The sequence below is a fragment of the Saimiri boliviensis genome, chromosome 18 (assembly GCF_048565385.1).
Source record: "Saimiri boliviensis isolate mSaiBol1 chromosome 18, mSaiBol1.pri, whole genome shotgun sequence".
NCBI lineage: Eukaryota > Metazoa > Chordata > Mammalia > Primates > Cebidae > Saimiri > Saimiri boliviensis.
The window spans coordinates 16,134,625-16,154,250 of record NC_133466.1 but is presented as its reverse complement, the minus strand read 5'-3'; the positions used below and the strand labels follow the sequence as shown (position 1 = coordinate 16,154,250).

Sequence of the window (19,626 nt, the reverse complement as noted above, 5' to 3'; positions counted from 1 at the left end):
CCTCGCCTTCTGCCATGATTGTAAGTTTCCTGAGGCCTGCCCAGCCATGCTTCCCATACAACCTGTGGAACTGTGAGCCATTTAAACCTCTTTTCTTTATAAATTACCCAGTCTCAGGTAATTCTTTATAGCAATGCAACAACAGACTAATACACTAAAGAATGATAAACGTTTATACTTCATCAAGTAGACACAATTCTAAACTTTAATACAACTTGTAAATTGCTTCAAAGAGAAATACAAGAATAAATTTGCAAATTGATCATACAGGAAGATTTTAAATAGTCTGTCTCAATTACTACTACATCAAGGAGACCAAAAAGACAAGAGGAGATTTGAACAACAGCAGTGAGTTTGATATCATAACTAACATAGAACTCTGAAACTAACAATCAGGGAATAAGTATTCTTTTTCAAGCACTAATGGGATATTTGCAAACATAATTACATACTACACCAAAGTAAGTCCTTATAAAATTCAAAAAATAAGTATGATATTTTTTGATTATAAAGTATTTAGGTTATAAACTGATAACAAAAATAAAATTGAAACTCCCCATACATTTACAAAATTTAACACAGGCTTCTAAACAATTCATATGTCAAAGAAGAAATAATGACATTTTAGGCCAGGCGCAATGACTCACGCCTGTAATCCCAGCACTTTAGGAGGCCGAGGCAGGCACATCGCCTGAGGTCAGGAGCTTGAGACCAGCCTGGCCAACATGATGAAACCCCGTCTCTACTAAAAATACAAAAATTAGCCGGGCATGGTGGCATGCACCTATAATCCCAGCTACCTGGGAGACTGAGGCAGGAGAATCACTTGAGCAAGAGAGGCAGAGATTGCAATGAGCTGAGATCGGCACCATTGCAGTCCAGCCTGGGCAATAAGAGCAAAACTCTGTCTCAAAAAAAATCAAATGACATTTTGAAAATTACTGAACAGAGAGTGAACCCTAATATAAACTGTGAACTTTAGTAATAATCTATCATGATACATTATTTGCATCTTGCATTTAGTGTGGTACATCTGTTACAACTGATAAATTAATATCAATTATTTGCATTTTGCATTAGTGTAGTACATCTGTTACAATTGATACTGGTTTATCAATTGTTCAATCTCACCCTCTGCAAAATCAAAGTTCTTGCCCTCTGATACTGGTTTATTAATTGTAACAGATGTACCACACTAATGCAAGATGAATAATTGGGGGGAACTGTGCATGTGTTTGTAGTTTGTGCAAACTTTTTTAACATGCGTCTACAATAAAACTCTCTGTACTTTCTTACCAGTTTTCCTGTAAAACTAAAACTCTTCTAAAAAATATTTAAAAGTAAGAGAAAAAACAAAGCAAACAAACAAAAAGGCAACATAATGATAAACAAAAACTTCAGGCTAGTGCTAACCAATGGGATGAAAGGAGGTAAAGATGGCTGAGAGAAAGGCTAGAGAAGAACCAGGCACCCAGCTAAACACCATAAAGGAACTGCAATGTCCCAGTTCTGAAGTTGGGGCAGAGGGTTTCTTGGGTGAGCATCTTATTATTTTAAATTTATGTGAACTGGGCCATGATCTTACAGTCTATGTTTTTCTCATGCACAGAGGTTCAACTGGTGTACCAAGTTCCTTATTAGTGACATAAAAAAAGTTTATTGCGTATGCATTTTATAATCTAATGTGTTTTGTCCAGGGGATAGACAGTGTTCTGTTTAGTTATTCAGACACTCAGGATCCTTCTGTTTTGTGCCACCATCACATTCAGCGTGTAACCTCTAAGTTAAGATCATGCATGAGAGATTTTTGAGCCAGTCCTAGAAGTAGCATAAGTGACTTGAGGCCAGGACTCATTCAGATGATTCCAATATAGTTAAACTGTATCCCCAAGACAAAGTAATTCTTGTAATTCTTTCCCCTAAATAATTGTACGAGACAAGTAAAACCTTAACAACAAAACCAGATAAGGGTTATATAAGAAAGGAAACTGATGGGCCAATCACATGCACATAGAGGAAAAAAAGAATAAAACTTCAACAAACTAAATCTTAACAATATATATAAAACAGATGACACACTATGAGCAAGTTGAGTTTATCCCAGGAATGTAACCAAGGTTTAATAGAAAAATCTATAAATTCCATTTATCATTCTAATAGGTTAAAGGGAATAAAATAACACATTATCACCTGAACAGATGTGGACACACATTTGTTGAAATTCAATATACCTGGCAAACTGGAAGAGAAGGAACTTTCTTAACCCAATATGGTCTGTATATAAAAAACTGGCAAATATTCTGAAAGTAGAAATACTGGAAGCATTCCCTGTAAAAATCAAAAACAAGAGAAAATTGCCACCTATCACAGCTCCTATTCAACATTTTCACTGGAAGTCCTAGCCAGCAAAACAAGAAAATAAAAATAAAAATAAAAAATAATAGGAAAATATGAACAAAATTGTCAATACAGATGATAGTATTTACCAAGAAAACATTTGAAAACTACTGACTTATTAATCATAATAAAAGCGCTTAGGAAAGTGGTTGCCTATAATAAAAATATTCAAAAATCATTTGTATTTCTATACATTAGTCCCCCAAAGTAGGAAAAAATAATAATACCACTAAAAATGACAAACAATAAGGCATCATGGAATAAACATAACATGTACAGGACTAACATGCAATTAGATTAAAAGACTTTTTTTTTAGACAAGGTCTTGCTCTGTCACCCAGGCTGGAGTACAGTGGCATGAACTTGGCTCATTGCAACCTCCAACCCCCAAGCTTAGGCAGTGCTCCCACCCCAGCCTCTTGGGTTGCTGGGACCACAGGTGTGCACCACCACAACCATATAATTTTTTGTATTTTTAGTAGAGATGGGGGTCTCTCCATGTTGCCCAGGCTGGTCTTGAACTCCTGAGCTCAAGCAATCCACCTGCCTAGGCCTCCCAAAGTGCTAAGATTACAGGCATAAGCCACCATTCCCAGCCTAAAAGACATTTTAAATACCGAAGTAAATGGAAAATTACTTCACATTTGTGACTAGGAAGACTCATTATAAAGATACCAATTGGGCCGGGCACAGTGGCTCACACCTGTAATCCCAGCACTTTGGGAGGCCGAGGCGGGTAGATCACAAGGTCAAGAGATCGATACCATCCTGGTCAACATGGTGAAACCCCGTTTCTACTAAAAACACAAAAAATTAGCTGGGCATGGTGGCGCGTGCCTATAATCCCAGCTACTCAGGAGGCTGAGGCAGGAGAATTGCCTGAACCCAGGAGGTGGAAGTTGCGGTGAGCCGAGACGGCGCCATTACACTCCAGCCTGGGTAACAAGAGCGAAACTACGTCTCAAAAAAAAAAAAAAAAAAGATACCAATTGTTCCTATACTTAACAGTAAAATTCCAGTCAAAGTTCCAAAAGTGTTTTTCATAAAACCTGAACAAATGACCAAGAACAGCCTAGACACTCCTAGATAATAGGAAGAGCATGAGAGAGCTTGAAGTACTCAGATGCCAAATACTTATTAAACAACAGTAATTAAGACAGTTTTATATTGACTCAAAGATAAACTGAAACAGAATGAAAAGTCCATCTAGAAACATATACATATATAGAAAGTATGAATGTTGAAATGGAACTGCAGAACAAATAGTGCTGTATAAGTGATTATATTCAAAGGGAAACAACAAAATTAGATTATTACCTCACACCATATATCAAAGTTCACTAAAATGGATTAAGTTATAAATAAAAAGCTTGAATTTTAAATTTGGAAAAAATATAGGAGAATATTTTTATGACAATGGAATGGGAAAGTATATCTATAAAATCAAAAAGCATCACAGATCCTAAAAGACTGATAAATCCAGTTACAGTAAGGAGTTGCATTCATCAAAAGCATCATAAAGAAAATTGAGGCTAGGTGTGGTGTAATCCCTGTACTGTGGGAGGCCAAGGAGGTTGGACCCAGCCCAGCCCATCCATGTTGCCCCCATAAGACTTGAGGCAAGGGGAAACTGATAAAACATGCTGTTGCTCATGCTAAGTATTGTATTAATACCACGAGTGATAAAGCTCCTGTCTCTGACACAAACACTTTGTTTTTTTCTGCCAACAGTGAAACTGTGGCAGACTTAATTTGTCAGGTTGCAAGTAGAGTAAAACCTCAGGTCCTTTACATTTCTCGACAGTGCAGTGTCCTGCAATTTTCCCTTGCGGAACTTCCTTCAATTCTGCCTTACTGGAGTCAATGATTTTTCACTTGCCCTTGGCGATGGCACATTTGGAATTTTAATAGATTACCAAAATATTTTTATAAATGTCCCAAATTGAGTTTTCTGCTTAATAGTTTTGTGCAGTTTCTCCCTGTTCATGAGTTATTCACTCATTTTCACTGTTATATTCCACTGTTCATTTAGTCATTCTTTGGTCAATGAATTTTAGCTTGTTTCCAGTTTTCCCTATTATGAATAATGTTTCTATAAACATCTCTGTACATGTCTGTTGGTACTAGAAGTAGAATTTCTAAGTCATACAGTTACATTTCATTTTACCTGATAATGCCAAATTGTTCTCCAGAAAGCTGCCAGTTTACTTGCCAGCAGTGTATATGAGTTTCTGTAGCACCATATCTTCACCAATATTTGGGACTGTTAGACTTCTTAGATTTTTCCAATCTAGTAGATATAATATTGATTTATATTTTCCTAATGAATAATATGGTTGAAATTTTCATGTTTATTAGCCGTTTAGATATTTCTGCTCTTTTGTCATTTAAGTATTTTTCTATCAGACTTCTGTTGTCTTTTTGCTTGCTGATTTGTAAGAACTAATTCTTCATATATTCTGGCTATTAATCTCTATATTTTACAAACATTTTCTACTCAAATCAGTTGTCTCAATTTTCTTTATTTTCATTTGTTTTTTTGAGACAGCATCTTGTTCTGTCACCCAGGCTGGAGTGCAGTGACCCAGTCTTGGCTCACTGAAAACTCTGCCTCCAGGTTGCAAGCAATTCTCATGCCTACACCTCCCAAGTAGCTATGATTACAGGAATGTGCTGCCACACAAGCCTCTGGAGTAGCTTGGACCACAGGTATGCATCACCACAACCAGCTAATTTTTTTGTTTTTAGTAGAGATGGGATTTTCACCATGTCAAACTAATGCTTATTGGATTGTAGAGAAGAATGCATGCTCTTTAGCTATTTATTTTTTTGAGATGGAGTCTCACTCTGTTGCCCAGGCTGGAGTGCAGTGACATGATCTTGGCTCACTGCAGCCTCCACCTCCTGGGTTTAAGCAGTTCTTCTGACTCAGCCTCCCAAGTAGCTAAAATTACAGGCATGTACCACCATGCCTGAGTCATTTTTGTATATCTAGTAGAGACAGAGTTTTGCCAAGTTGGCCAGGCTGGTCTCAAACTCCTGGCCTCAAGTAATCTGCCCACCTTGGCCTCCCAAAGTGCTGGAATTACACACATGAGCCACCATGACAGCCTGTTTTTTTATTTAAATGTGCCTTCTCTTTGTTTTGAAATATGTTCACTATGCAGACATTTTTAACATATAGTCCAGAACAAAAGGAAGTTAGTGCCTCACTTTCAAGACATGGAGAAACACAAAGAGATTTAAGGAGAATTGCCCTCCAATTAACTGAGCTCAGAGACAAAGGAGTGAGTGCAGTGATCACATGTGAACAGGGCCTTTAGGTGACTATCACAACTGTGTGGCAAGAGTCCCAGAGACCAGGTCTTCAAGCTCAAAGGTCACTTTTCCCTTTATGAACCTGCCACAGTAGGATTATGGTGGGGATTCTGGCAGAAGGGTAGGGCCTATTAGTCCAGTCTATTCTTAAAGATAAATGGCACCACACCTAGGCCTATGCCAAGCAGCTAGTTTCAAATAGGTGAAGATTAGGAAAACTGAACCACTTATCATTTCCAGAACTCAGGACACATTAGTGAGACTCCTGCAGCTTGATGGCCCTGCCCTAACCTATTGTAGCTTCAAGATGTTATTCATGTTGTGTTGATCTAGTTTGCAGGCAGGCAAACTGCATCCGATAGGCCAAATCTAGACCACAACCTGTCTTTGTAAATAAAACTGTATAGGACCACAGTCACACTCATTCATTCACTTTTGTCATACAATGGCAGAGTTGAGTACCAGTCCATAATGTCTAAAATATTTACTATCTGGCCCTTTACAGAATAAGTTTGCTAACCCATGTTCTAGTTAATCAGGAAGAGAATAGAACAATAGTTCTCCTAAACTTTGGCTATACATTATAATTGCCTATATTTCAAAATATGTTGATGCCAGGAACTCCACCATATATCACTGAATCCGAATCTCAGAGTGAGGGCTGGGAACTGGTATCCTTTCCATCCCCCATGACTCTCAAATGCAGCCAGGGTTGATAACCATGGGAATAAAGGCTTTATGACAAGAGGCCTGAACCCTTTACAAGTGTAGTGATCACTGTAGAAATCTGAATCTTACTCTTTCATTCAGAGAAAGGGAGAAGGAGAGGCTTACATTGGCAGTGCCTGGGCCAGCCCTGACCTAGCCCCATGGATACAAACATTGGCCTGAGAAAGAAGAGTGCCTGAGCCAAAGGCCATTTGATCCCTTGCTTTGGCACTAGCTGAGAATATTGCCACAATAGTTCATACAAAAGTCAGAGAATTAACAGGTGGTGTCAATTTCTATTCTCAGAAGGGAGGCATAACCTGTATTGATGGGTCAAGTCAGTCCTTGACCACTTAGTGGGTCTATTCCATTGAAGGTGCAGGTAATCATTAGTGAAGTATGCTCAAATAGAGGATTCAAGACGCAGCGGCTGGCATATGTGACACGGTACTAGTGCAGAGTGGAAGTTAACATACTACAGTTATGAGTAATAGAGAATCCCAAATGATGATTCAGACTTTGAGAATAAGTCGTAAAAGTCATTACAAGCTGGGCATGATGGTGCACCTGTAGTCCCAACTACTACAGAAGCTAGGGTGAGAGGATTACTTGAGACCAGGAGTTTGAAACTGCAATGGTTGCATCTGTGAATAGCCACTGCATTCCAGCCCGTGCAACATAGCAAGACCCCATGTCTCTAAAAAGAAAAAAAAGGTTTTACTGTATGCTGCATGTGTCTTCACTGTCTTAAGACCACTCATTGTGGCAGAAACCAGATGCCACATCTTGGAGGACACTCAAGCAGCCCTGTGGTGAGGGACCATAGTCTCCCACTTACAGCCACATGCATGAGCCATTTTAGAAGTGGATCCTCCATCCCCAGTCAAGCCTTCGGATGACTGATGATATCAGATACAGCTGATCTCTTGACCTCACATTTCTGGCAAATCCAAATAGAAAACCATCCAGATAAGCCATCTTCAAATTCCCAAATTTCTGTCCCATTGTGTCAGATAATAAATGTTTATTGTTATTTTAATCTGCTAAATTAGTAATAGATAATACAACCATCAGAAATAGCTATTTAATATTGGGCTTTTTAACTTAACTTTTAACATGGGGCATAATATTGTCAGATGTTTCACCTTCAAAATAAAATTTCCAAAGGGAAATTTTACACTTGAGTGTGAGCTGGACCTAGTGGTTCATTTCCAAAGAATAGAGTACGGAAGGGAGAAAACAATTCTGGCATATCTGACATTGATATAAAACTGGTATCAAGTAAGTGCAAAATTCTGCTAATTAAATGCATCAACAGTAATTACTTTTCATATGTGATATAATATTGTTAGAAAATAATTTTAGAATCATTATCTTAGTGAAAAATCATGCTTCTCCATATATAACTGTACCTTTTGCAGTAGCATGTGATAAATCACTCTTTGAGCACCGTCATCTTTGAATAATTACAAATTTTTGAAGTAGATGAGACTGCTTATTTTGTAAAATTTGCTAAGTACTGGTATCTTCCTGACTCCTTCCCCTGATATATGGTAAATGTTTTCTTTCTTTCACGATTTTCCATTGAGTTTAGACAAAATAAAACCAAAACTTAGGAGCTGTTAGAAAAGGTTTGATGTTGTGACAGGACACTTACAATTACAACGTAGGCTCAAGAAGACTCAAGTATATTTAAAACCTAATTTGGGACAAGCAGCAAAGACAAAAATAATGTGTTACTTTGCTGAAGTATATTTTTTGTTTTAATATCAGCCTGTTTTAATTGTTCTGTAGTTCCATTAGTATGAAATGTGTGTGTAAGTTGATAACTACAAAGCCATTTTGACTGATTGAATATCAGCCTTTGGGTAAAATCATAAATTATATGGGCATCAAAATCAATTTCAAATTCATTTTGGCATCAGAGCTTTCTTAAGTTAGAAAGAACACTCTATTTACCATATAATCTGTACATGCATTACCTGCATTGTGGGGGTTTTAGGCATGTCCACACATTCTTTGACATTTCTGTGTCCAAAAAATGAAGTCTACTTCTCTAGCACTTGCGTGTGAGCTGGACTTAGTGGTTCATTTCCAAGGAATAGAGGAGGAAAGGGAGAAAACAATAACCACATGAAGTACATGTACATTCATTTCAAAAAATGACAAAAACCAAAAGAAAATTATAAAATTGAAAATTAATCTCACTTATGAATATACAGAACAAGATTATCATAGTTTATTTGTAAATGAAGATTCAAAATTTGAAAATAAAATATTTTAAATCCACAAGTATATTATTAGTAATACTACTGATCATGACCAATTTGGTTTTATGCCAGGATGCAAGAATGTTTCAAAATTATGCGATCCACCATAATAGAGAAGCAGGAGTGGGGAACCACTTGCCATCTTAATATATGTAGGAAAAGCATTTTATAAAACTCATCATCCACTCAGGACTTAAAAATATTAGCAAATAGAAACTTCCTAACCTAATATAGTGGAAGTAGCTAAAAGCTGGGGATATCACATTTAATGATTTAAAATATTCCATTTTAAAGTCAATCAAAAGACAAAGGTAACTGCTAAGAAGTCTTGCCAGCTAAGAAAACAAAATAAGATGTGAAATTCATAGGCACTGTTTTCAAAACTTACTGTCAGGCAGACTATGACAAAGTTCATTTTTTGCAGGCATGAGAAGGAGTATGTATTGGGATAAGGGGATGTTAAATGAAGGGAAGTAATTTCCAATAAATTTAACTACTTAATTGTAATCTTGTGACAAACAACTACAATAATACATTCTTTCCATGTATTTTAATAATACATTCTTTCCATGACAGAAAATGTAACCTTTTTACTTTGTAAAAGCTGTCAGTTCTATTACTAGGGAAGAATTAGGCTTTGATTACAAAGAATTTCTATTTCATTTCTCCCTTTTTTCCAGCAATGGCTAGATTCCTAGCAACAGGGTCTCTGGAAGATCTTACCCAAGGAGTAAGGCAGTTTTTTCCAGCATTTCTAGCATTATGACTTGGTTGGCTCACCTGCAAGACAGTGTGACATGCTGTTCAGATTTCCTAACACCAAATCTAAAGTTGAGAGAGAATTCTGTTGTTTTTTTGTTGAGACCGAGTCTCGCTCTGTCACCAGGTGCCATGCTGTAGTGCAGTGGCTCGATCTTGGCTCACTGCAACCTCCGCCTCCCGGGTTCAAGCAATTCTCCTGCCTCAGCCTCCTGAGTAGCTGAGACTACAGGTGCGCACCACCATGCCTGGCTAATTTTTGTATTTTTAGTAGAGACGGGGTTTCACCATGTTGGCCAGGATGGTCTCGATCTCTTGATCTCGTGATCCGCCCGCCTCAGCCTCCCAAAGTGCTGGGATTACAGGCATGAGCCACCGCGCCCGGCCAAGAGATAGTTTTTAATTTCTATAAACCTGTCAATAAAGATTGGCTGTTATGTTTAACTCTAGTCTGGGACCCTGCTAGCTAACCTTTCACTTACCGAATTTGCCAGAAGAGTATCTTCAAACTTTATCACCTACGTACCTCTAAATAAAATTTAGGAAAGTATGTACACTTTCATGTATTTTTAAGTTGATAACTAACATTCATCATCATAAATTTCAGTAAGTGCAAATAAGATAATTTCCAGTGGTATACTGTAAATACTTACATTTTCAAAAATAAAAACTTTTATGTCATTCTTTAAATTTAATAGACTCTAAGTACCATAGCAATTTGATTCCCACCATTATCAACATAATACGTAAACAAGCTCTTCAACAGTCAGACATTAAACATCATTCACTGGATCTTTGTTTATATTTTGCTTTCCTCACAGAATTATAGTATATTTTAGTGCTTAAAATATTTATCTTGTAAGGTACTTCTCTGAAACAAATATGAATAGAAATTAAAACAATTTAATTTCCTATGACTAAAAGGCTGTATTAAAACTTTTTTCTAAATTATTACAATAACTATTACAACACAGTAGATATCACAAATAGGAACATTTTTATATATAAATATTAAACATTAAAAATCTTAATGAAAATTCATCTGAGAATCAAGACCAATTTGTAGCGGTTTTAGTTCATCTTTCCATGAATATATATTACTTATAACTAGAATATGATATCAGTCAACATAAATAATATTCCCATTTTTCCTATCTATAGACAAAATCACTTTTTATGTAAAACAAAAAGATGAGAATAAAGTTTTGTTCTAACTTAATTTTCATGGGTACATAGGTGTATTTTGGGACCCCAAAATCACTAAGTTAAAGGGAAAAGTCAAGCTGGGAACTGCTTAAGGCAAACCTGCCTCTCACTCTATTCAAAGTCATCCCTCTGAAGCTCACCTAAGACAAATCCATATCTGATTGCTTCCTCTCTCCTATATTGTTTATGTGAAAATGAAGATTCACTGAACCAGACTAAATTGTATATTCAGTGGAAGGCTGATCAAAGACTCAAGAATGCAGTCTTTTGCCTCTTACCTACTTCTAACGTGGAAGCCCCGACTTTAAGTTGTCCTGACTTACCAGACCGAACTAATGCACATCTTACACATACTGATTGATGCCTCATGTCTCCCTAAACTATATAAAAGCAAAAGGTACCCCTGACCACCTTGGGCACACCAGGACTTCCTGAGGCTGTACCATGGGCACATCCTTAACTTTGGCAAAATACACTTCCTAAATTGATTGAGACTTGTCTCAGATATTTTGTGTTCACAGCTCTACATGGATTTAAGGCATAGAAGGTAAAGGTTTCCCAAAAGTGCTGAAGCAGGGATACCAAAATACTGTATGTACATATATGATTGCTATAAAGGTTATACTTATTTATAAATGTTATAAATTCTCCATAAAAAGCAAAGAGAAAGAACGGAATTGACATTCTAAGACTAATCTAGGTAACTGCTTCTCTCTAGTGGAAGCTTTTGTCATTAAACAAATTATGGGGACTTCTCTTATTTGGGCTAGAATATACTTTTATCAGGCCAGCTACTTTACTTGAAAATTAGATACACTTACAGATACAGAAACATAGATGAGGATATCTGCTTAAACAAGAGAGCCACCAAGGCAGTAAGAAATTGAAGGGTCAAGACCATGTCCAAAAGGGAAGTGCAAAGGTGAGAATGACATTTAGCACCTATTTTCCCCTTGAGGCAATTCAAAGGAAACACTGAGGCAATTCATAAACAGTAGCCTAAGGCTAAGAAGCTAAAAAGTGGGACAAAATGAGCAGAAAACTGAAGCCCAGAAGTTGAAAAGGTGAGCAGAATTTTAGGCTGTCTCACATGTCTGGAAATACAAAAAGAAATTCAGGATCAGAACATGATTGAAGACGGCTGATTAGAAACAGCTCTGGAGTGCAGTTCCCGGTGAGAATGCAGAGGGTGAGTGATCACTGCATTTCCATACAAGTTTTTATTGCCCACAGACCAGGAAATGCCTGGGCGGAAAAGTGCCATGAGTTTCCAGCACAGGTGTTTAAGCTGACGCAGAGGGTCTCTGCACAAAAACTCACACAAATCTGGGCAGCTGTTTCAACTGGTGCCTGGAAGGCCTGAGAAACAGAGTCACCCGTTTAACTGGAAAAAAAAGGGGCTGAAATAGGGAGCCAGGTGATCTGGCTCAGCGGGTCAGAAATGACCCCCAAGAAAACCAGCAATCTGAAATGCTCTGGACTGACAGTTCAACAATAGCTGGACCTGGGACAGCCCAACACTGGCAGAGGGAAGGGCATCCGCCATTACTGAGGCAGTCCAGCACTATCAAGGCAATCCACCATTACTGAGGCAATCCACCATTACTGAGGCAGTCCACCATTACAGAGGAAGTCAGCCATTAATGAGGCAGACTGCCATTAATGAGGCAGACTGCCATTAATGAGGCAGACTGCCATAACCGAGGCAGTTCTAACCATACTTCTATAAACAAAACCACAAGGAAGTTCACACAGCAGTTGGACAGAGCCCACAGCAGCTCAGCAACACCTCTGCTGGCAGACTGTGACTAGGCTACCTGCTCACTGGGCAGGGCATCTCTGGAAAAAGGCAGCAGCACATTAGGAACTTATAAATAAAGCCCCACCTTCCCAGGAAAGAACATCTGGGGAAAAAAGGGAGTTATGAGTTCTGCTGCAGCAGCCTTAAATGTACCTGCCCAGCAGCTCTGAATGGAACAACAGAGCTCAGAGCACAGCACTTCAGATCCTAAAAGGGGCAGACTGTCTCCTCAAGCAGCTCACCGACCCCCCATATCCAAAGAGACACCTCATAAAAGAGAGCTCAGGCTGACATCTGGTGGGTATCCTTCAGGGACAAAAATAACAGAAGAAGAAACTGGCAATAACCCTTACTGTTATGCAGCCACCACCAGGTGATTCCCAGGCAAGCAGTGTCTGGAGTGGACCTCCAGCAGTCCTACAGGAGAGAGGCCTGACTGTTAGAATGAAAACTAAAAAACAGAAAGAAAGAACTTCATCATCAACAAAAAAGGACATCCACTCAGAGACCCCATCCGAAAGTCACCAACTACAAAGACCACAGGTAGATAAATCCACAAAGATGGAACGAAACCAGCACAAAAAGGACGCAAACACCCAAAACCAGAACGCCTCTCCTCCTCTAAGGGATCACAACTCCTCACCAGCAAGAGAACAAAGCTGGATCGAGAATGAGTCTGATGAACTGACAGAAAGAGGCTTCATAAGTAGGTAATAAGAAAATTCTCTGAGGTAAAAGAGCATGTTCTAACATGCAAAGAAACATGCAAAGCTTCTCCAATGCAAAGAAACTAAGAACCTTGAAAAAAGCTTTGATGAAATGCTAATGAGAATGAACAGCTTAAAGAAGAATATAAATGAATTGATGGAGGTAAAAAACACAACACGAGAACTTCAAAAAGATTACACAAGTTTCAATAGCCGAATCAACCAAGCAGAAGAAAGGATACCAGAGACTGAAGATCAACGCAATGAAATAAAACAAGAAGATTAGAGAAAAAAGTGTAAAAAGAAATGAACAAAGCTTCCAAGAAATATGGGATTATGTGAAAAGACCTAATCTACATTTGATAGGTGTACCTGAATGTGACAGAGACAATGAATCCAAGCTGGAAAACACTCTTCAGGATATTACCCAGGAGAACTTCCCCAACCTAGCAAGGTAGGCCAATATTCAAGTCCAGGAAATACAGAGAACACCACAAAGTTATTCCTCAAGAAGAGCAACCCCCAGGCACATAATCATCAGAATCACCAGGGTTGAAATGAAGGAAAAAATGCTAACAGCAGCCAGAGAGAAAGGTCGGGTTACCTACAAAGGGAAGCCCATCAGACTCACAGTGGATCTCTCGACAGAAACTTTAAAAGCCAGAAGAGAGTGAGGGTCAATACTCAACATCCTTAAGGAAAAGAACTTTCAACCTAGAATTTCACATCCAGCCAAACTTCACTTCATAAGTGAAGGAGAAATAAAATCCTTTACAAACAAGCAATTGCTTAGAGATTTCGTCACCACCAGGTCTGCCTTACAAGAGGTCCTGAAAGAAGCACTAAACATAGAAAGGAACGACCAGTACCAGCCACTCCAAAAACGTCCCAAATGGTAAAGAGCATCGACGCAATGAAGAAACTGTGTCAACGAATGGGCAAAGCAACCAGCTAGTATCAAAATGGCAGGATCAAATTCACACATAGCAATATTAACCTTAAATGTAAATGGGCTAAATGCCCCAATTAAAAGACAGACTGGCAAATTGGATAAAAAGTCAAAACACATCAGTGTGTTGTATCCAGGAAACCCATTTCACGTGCAAGGACACAAACAGGCTCAAAATAAAGGGATGGAAGAAGATTTATCAAGCAAATGAAGAGCAAAAAAAAGAAAAAGCAGGAGTTATAATCCTAGTCTCTGATAAAATAGACTTTAAACCAACAAAGCTCAAAAGAGACAAAGCACATTACATAATGGTAAAAGGATCAATGCAACAAGAAGAGCTAACAATCCTAAATATATATGAACCCAATACTGGAGGACACAGATACATAAAGCAAGTTCTTAATGACCTACAAAGAGACTCAGACTCCCACGCAATAATAGTGGGAGACTTTAACACTCCACTGTCAATATTAGAAAGATCAACAAGACAGAAAATTAACAAGGATATCCAGGACTTGAACTCAGATCTGGACCATGCAAACCTAATAGACATTTACAGAACTCTCCATCCCAAATCCACAGAATATACATTCTTCTCAGCACCACATCACACCTACTCTAAAACTGACCACATAATTGGAAGTAAATCACTCCTCAGCAAATGCAAAAGAATGGAAATCATAACAGTCTCTCAGACCACAGTGCAATCAAATTAGAACTAAGAATTCAGAACCTACCTGAGAACTGCACAACTTCATGGAAACTGAACAACTGGCTCTTGAATGTTGACTGGATGAACAATGAAATGAAGGGAGAAATAAAGATGTTATTTGAAACCAATGATAACAAAGACACAATGTACCAGAATCTCTTGGACACATTTAAAGCAGTGTCTAGAGGAAATTTTATAGCAATAAATGCCCACATGAGAAGCAAGGAAAGATCTAAAATCAACACCCTATCATCAAAATTGAAAGAACTAGAGGAGCTCTTTCAATTTGGATGATCAAAAAAAATTCAAAAGCTAGCAGTAAGATGAGAGCAGAACTGAAGGAGATAGAGACATAAAAAACCCTTCAAAAAAATCAATAAATCCAGGAGCTTGGTTTTTGAAAAGATCAACAAAATAGACCGTTAGCCAGATTAATAAAAAAGAAAAGAGAGAAGAATCAAATAGATGCAATAAAAAACAATAAAGGGGATATCACCACCATTTCCACAGAAATACAAATGACCATCAGAGATTACTACAAAGAACTATACGCACGCAAACCAAAAAACATGGAAGAAATGGATAAATTCCTGGATACTTGCACCCTCCCAAGCCTAAACCAGGAAGAAGTTGAAGCCCTGAATTGACCAATAACAAGGGCTGAAGTTGAGGCAGCAATTAATAACCAACAACCAAAAAAAGGCCCAGGTCCAGAATGGGTTCACAGCCAAATTCCACCAGACATACAAAGAGGAGCTGGTACCACTCCTTCTGAAACTATTCCAAACAATACAAAAAGAGGAAATCCTTCCCAGATCATTTTATGAGACCAACATCATCCTGATAACAAAACCCGGCAGGGACTCAACAAAAAAATAAAACCTCAGGCCAATATCCATGAAGAACACAGATGCAAAAATCTTCAATAAAATACTGGCAAACCGACTGCAACAGCACATCAAAAAGCTTATCCATCACAATCAAGTAGGTTTCATCCCAGGGATGCAAGGCGGGTTCAACATATGCAAGTCTATAAACGTAATTCACCACATAAACAGAACCAAAGACAAAATCCATATGATTATCTCAATAGATGCAGAGAAGGCCTTTGACAAAATTGAACAACAGCTCTTTATGCTAAAAACTCTCAATAAACGAGGTATTGATGGAATGTATCTCAAAATAATAAAACCTATTTATGACAAACACACCGCCAATATTATACTGAATGGGCAAAAACTGGAAGCATTCCCTTTAAAATCTGGCACTAGATAAGGATGCCTTCTCTCACCACTCCTATTCAATACACTATTAGAACTTCTAGCCAGAGCAATCAGGCAAGAAAAAGAAACAAAGGGTATTCAGTTAGGGTTTAAGGAAGTCAAACTGTCTCTATTTGCAGACAACATGATTGTAAATTTAGAAGACCCAATCATCTCTGCCCAAAATCTCCTGAAATGGATAAACAACTTCAGCAAAGTCTCAGGATACAAAATCAACATACAGAAATCACAAGCATTCCTATACACCAATAACAGACTTAAAGAGAGCCAAGTCAAGAACCAACTGCCATTCACAACTGCTACAAAGAGAATAAAATACCTAGGAATACAACTAACAAAGGATGTAAAAGACATCTTCAAGGAGAACTACAAACCGCTGCTCAAGGAAATAAGAGAGAATACAAGCAGATGGAAAAACATTCCATGCTCATGGTTAGGAAGAATAAATATTGTGAAAATGGCCATACTGCCCAAAGTAATTTATAGATTCAACACTATCCCCATCAAGCTACCTATGACCCTCTTCACAGAACTGGAAAAAACCATCTTAAACTTCATATGGAACCAAAAGAGAGCCCGCATAGCCAAGTCAATTCTAAGCAAAAAGAATAAAGCTGGAGGCAACATGCTACCTTGACTTCAAACTATACTACAAGGCTACAAGATAGATGGGAAAATTAGAAAATTAATCATAAACTATCTTTGTAATTACATTATATAAATGAACTAAATGTTACAATTAAGAAGAAAAATTGTCACACTAGATAGAAAATACTGTACATTTTAAAGGCATGCTTTAGAAAATTGTGGTCCTCATAAATACCACCACACATCTATAATCATCTGATCTTCAACGAACAAGACAAAAGCAATGGAGAAAGGATTCCCTATTTAATAAATGGTGCTGGGAGAACTGGCTAGCCATATGCAGAAAAGTGAAACTGGACCCCTTCCTTACACCTTATGCAAAAATTAACTCATGATAGATTAACGATTTAAATGTAAAACCCAAAGGCATAAAAACCCGAGAAGAAAACCTAGGCAATACCATTCAGGACATAAGCATGGGCAAAGACTTCATGACGAAAACGCCAAAAGCAATGGCACAAAAGTTAAAATTGACAAATGGGATCTAGTTTAACCAAAGAGCTTCTGCACAGCAAAAGAAACTGTCATCAGAGTGAACAGGTAACCTACAAATGGGAGAACTGTTTTGCAAGCTACCCATATGACAAAGGTCTAATATCCATAATCTACAAGAAACTTAAATTTACAAGAAAAAACAATCCCATCAAAAAGTGGGCAAAGGATATGAACAGACACTTCTCAAAAGAAGAAATTTATGTGGCCAAAAAACATATAAAAAAAGCTCAACATCACTGATCATTAGAGAAATGCAAATCAAAACCACAATAAGATACCATCTCATGCCAGTCAGAATGGTGATTAAAAAGTCAAGAAACAATAGATGCTAGCAAAGCTGTGGAGAAATAGGAAAGCTTTTACACTGTTGGTGGGAATGTAAATCAGCTCAACCACTGTGGAAGACAATGTGGCAATTCCTCAAGGATCTAGAACCAGAAATACCATTTGACCCAGAAATCCCATTACTAGGTATACACCCAAAGGATTATACACCATTCCACTATAAAGACACATGCTATGTTTATTGCAGTAATATTTACAATGGCAAAGACTTGGAACCAACCCAAATGCCCATCAATCATTAGACTGGATAAGGAAAATGTGGCACATATATACCATGGAATATGACACAGCCATAAGAAAGAATGAGTTCATGTTCTTTGCAGGGACATGGATGAAACTGGAAGCCATCATTCTCAGCACACTAACACAGGAACAGAAAACCAGACACCACATTTTCTCACTCATAAGTGGGAACTGAACAATGAGAACACATGGACACAGGGAGGGGAACATCACACACTGGGACCCGTTCCGGGTGGGAGACAAGGGGAGGGAGCACATTAGGATAAATACCTAATGCATGTGGGGCTTAAAACCTAGATGATGAGTTGATAGGTGTAGCAAACCACCATGGCACATTCCTGCATGTTCTGCACATGTATCTCAGAACTTAAAGTAAAATTTAAAGAAAAATTAATTCCGGGAACATTGGGCACATTTTAAAATTTAAAAGTTTTAACAAAATATAATTTTTTAAACCTCAGTTAAATAACAAATTTTTAAAACAACATAAAAAAGGCTCAATCATAAAAGAAAAAATTATCTGATTAAATGTAACTGAAAAATTCTGTGAGATTAAAGATAGTCACAGAAAATGTTAAGCCACATATTAGAAGTCCTATGAGATAAGGCATTATGATCAGTAAGAATACAAGTAATCCAGCAGAAAAACAGGCATAGATTAATGGACAAAAACCTGTCAAACAATGACCAATAAATATATGAAATGTAAGTAGGCTTCTTAATGAAATACAAGTTAAAACAAAGAGCTACCATCTCATAGCTTTTAGACTGCAGAATTTAAAAATTTCAATAAGACAAAGTATTGGTGACAAGATAGGAAAACCAGAATTCTCTTAAACTGAGGTTGGGAGAGCAAACTTGCATAACACTTCAGAGGGCAATTTGATAACATCTAAAGTGACAGAGTATACACATCCTACTACCTGAAATTCCATTTTATATATATATATATATATATATATATATATATATATGTATGTGTATATTTTCAGACAGAGTCTTGCTGTGTCACGCAAGCCACAGTGTAGTGACATGGTCTGGGCTCATCGCAACCTCTGCCTCCTGGGTTCAAGTAATTCTCCTGCCTCAGCCTCCCTAATATCTGGGATTACAGGTGTGTACCACCAAGCCTGGCTAATTTTTTTGTATTTTTAATAGAGATGGGATTTCATCATGTTGGCCAGGCTGGTCTCAAATTCCTGACCTCAGGTGATCCTACTGCCTCGACCTCCCAAACTGCTATGATTACAGCCATGAGCCACCAAGCCGGGCTGAAATTCCATTTGTAAATGAGTATCTAGCACATCTGCATGAGGTGACATGATCAAGAATGTAGACTTGCAGCACTGTTCAAAATGACAAAAAATAACAATTTAGACAACCATTAATTTTTCACTTAATATGTACTTTAGTGTTGTATCATTTATTGTAAGTAAACTGATATGTATGACACTAAACAACATATTAAGTGAAAAATGAGGTTACAAAAGATTACATACAGTAAAACACCATTAATATAACTTTTGTTAACTATTATATATTGCTTCCATATAAAAACACATGGTAAAGTATAAAATCTTAAATAGGAAGGAGTCGCACCAACTTCAGAATAGTAGGTTTGCTCTACAGAGAAAAGGAGGAGGATGGCGCCAAGGAGAAGTACAAAAGAGTAACATTTTATTTCTTTAAAAATCAGAAGCAAATATGGCAAAATAGTATGTGAAAAGTACAAGGGCATTTAAATTATTATTTTTCTGTATATTTGAAATTTTTTTAATTAAAAAG

The 19,626-nt window shown here is 37.6% G+C and overlaps 1 long non-coding RNA gene across 1 annotated transcript; it reads right to left on the bottom strand.

Annotated features, from left to right (window-relative positions):
* Positions 1 to 155: 155 nt before the first annotated feature.
* On the bottom strand, positions 156 to 18,808 carry LOC141582035 (uncharacterized). Its single transcript, XR_012514886.1, has 2 exons — positions 8,406 to 18,808; positions 156 to 2,328 (listed from the first exon to the last, which is right to left on the bottom strand). It is a non-coding gene; the product is annotated as an uncharacterized LOC141582035 (long non-coding RNA).
* Between the last annotated feature and the right edge of the window lie 818 nt (positions 18,809 to 19,626).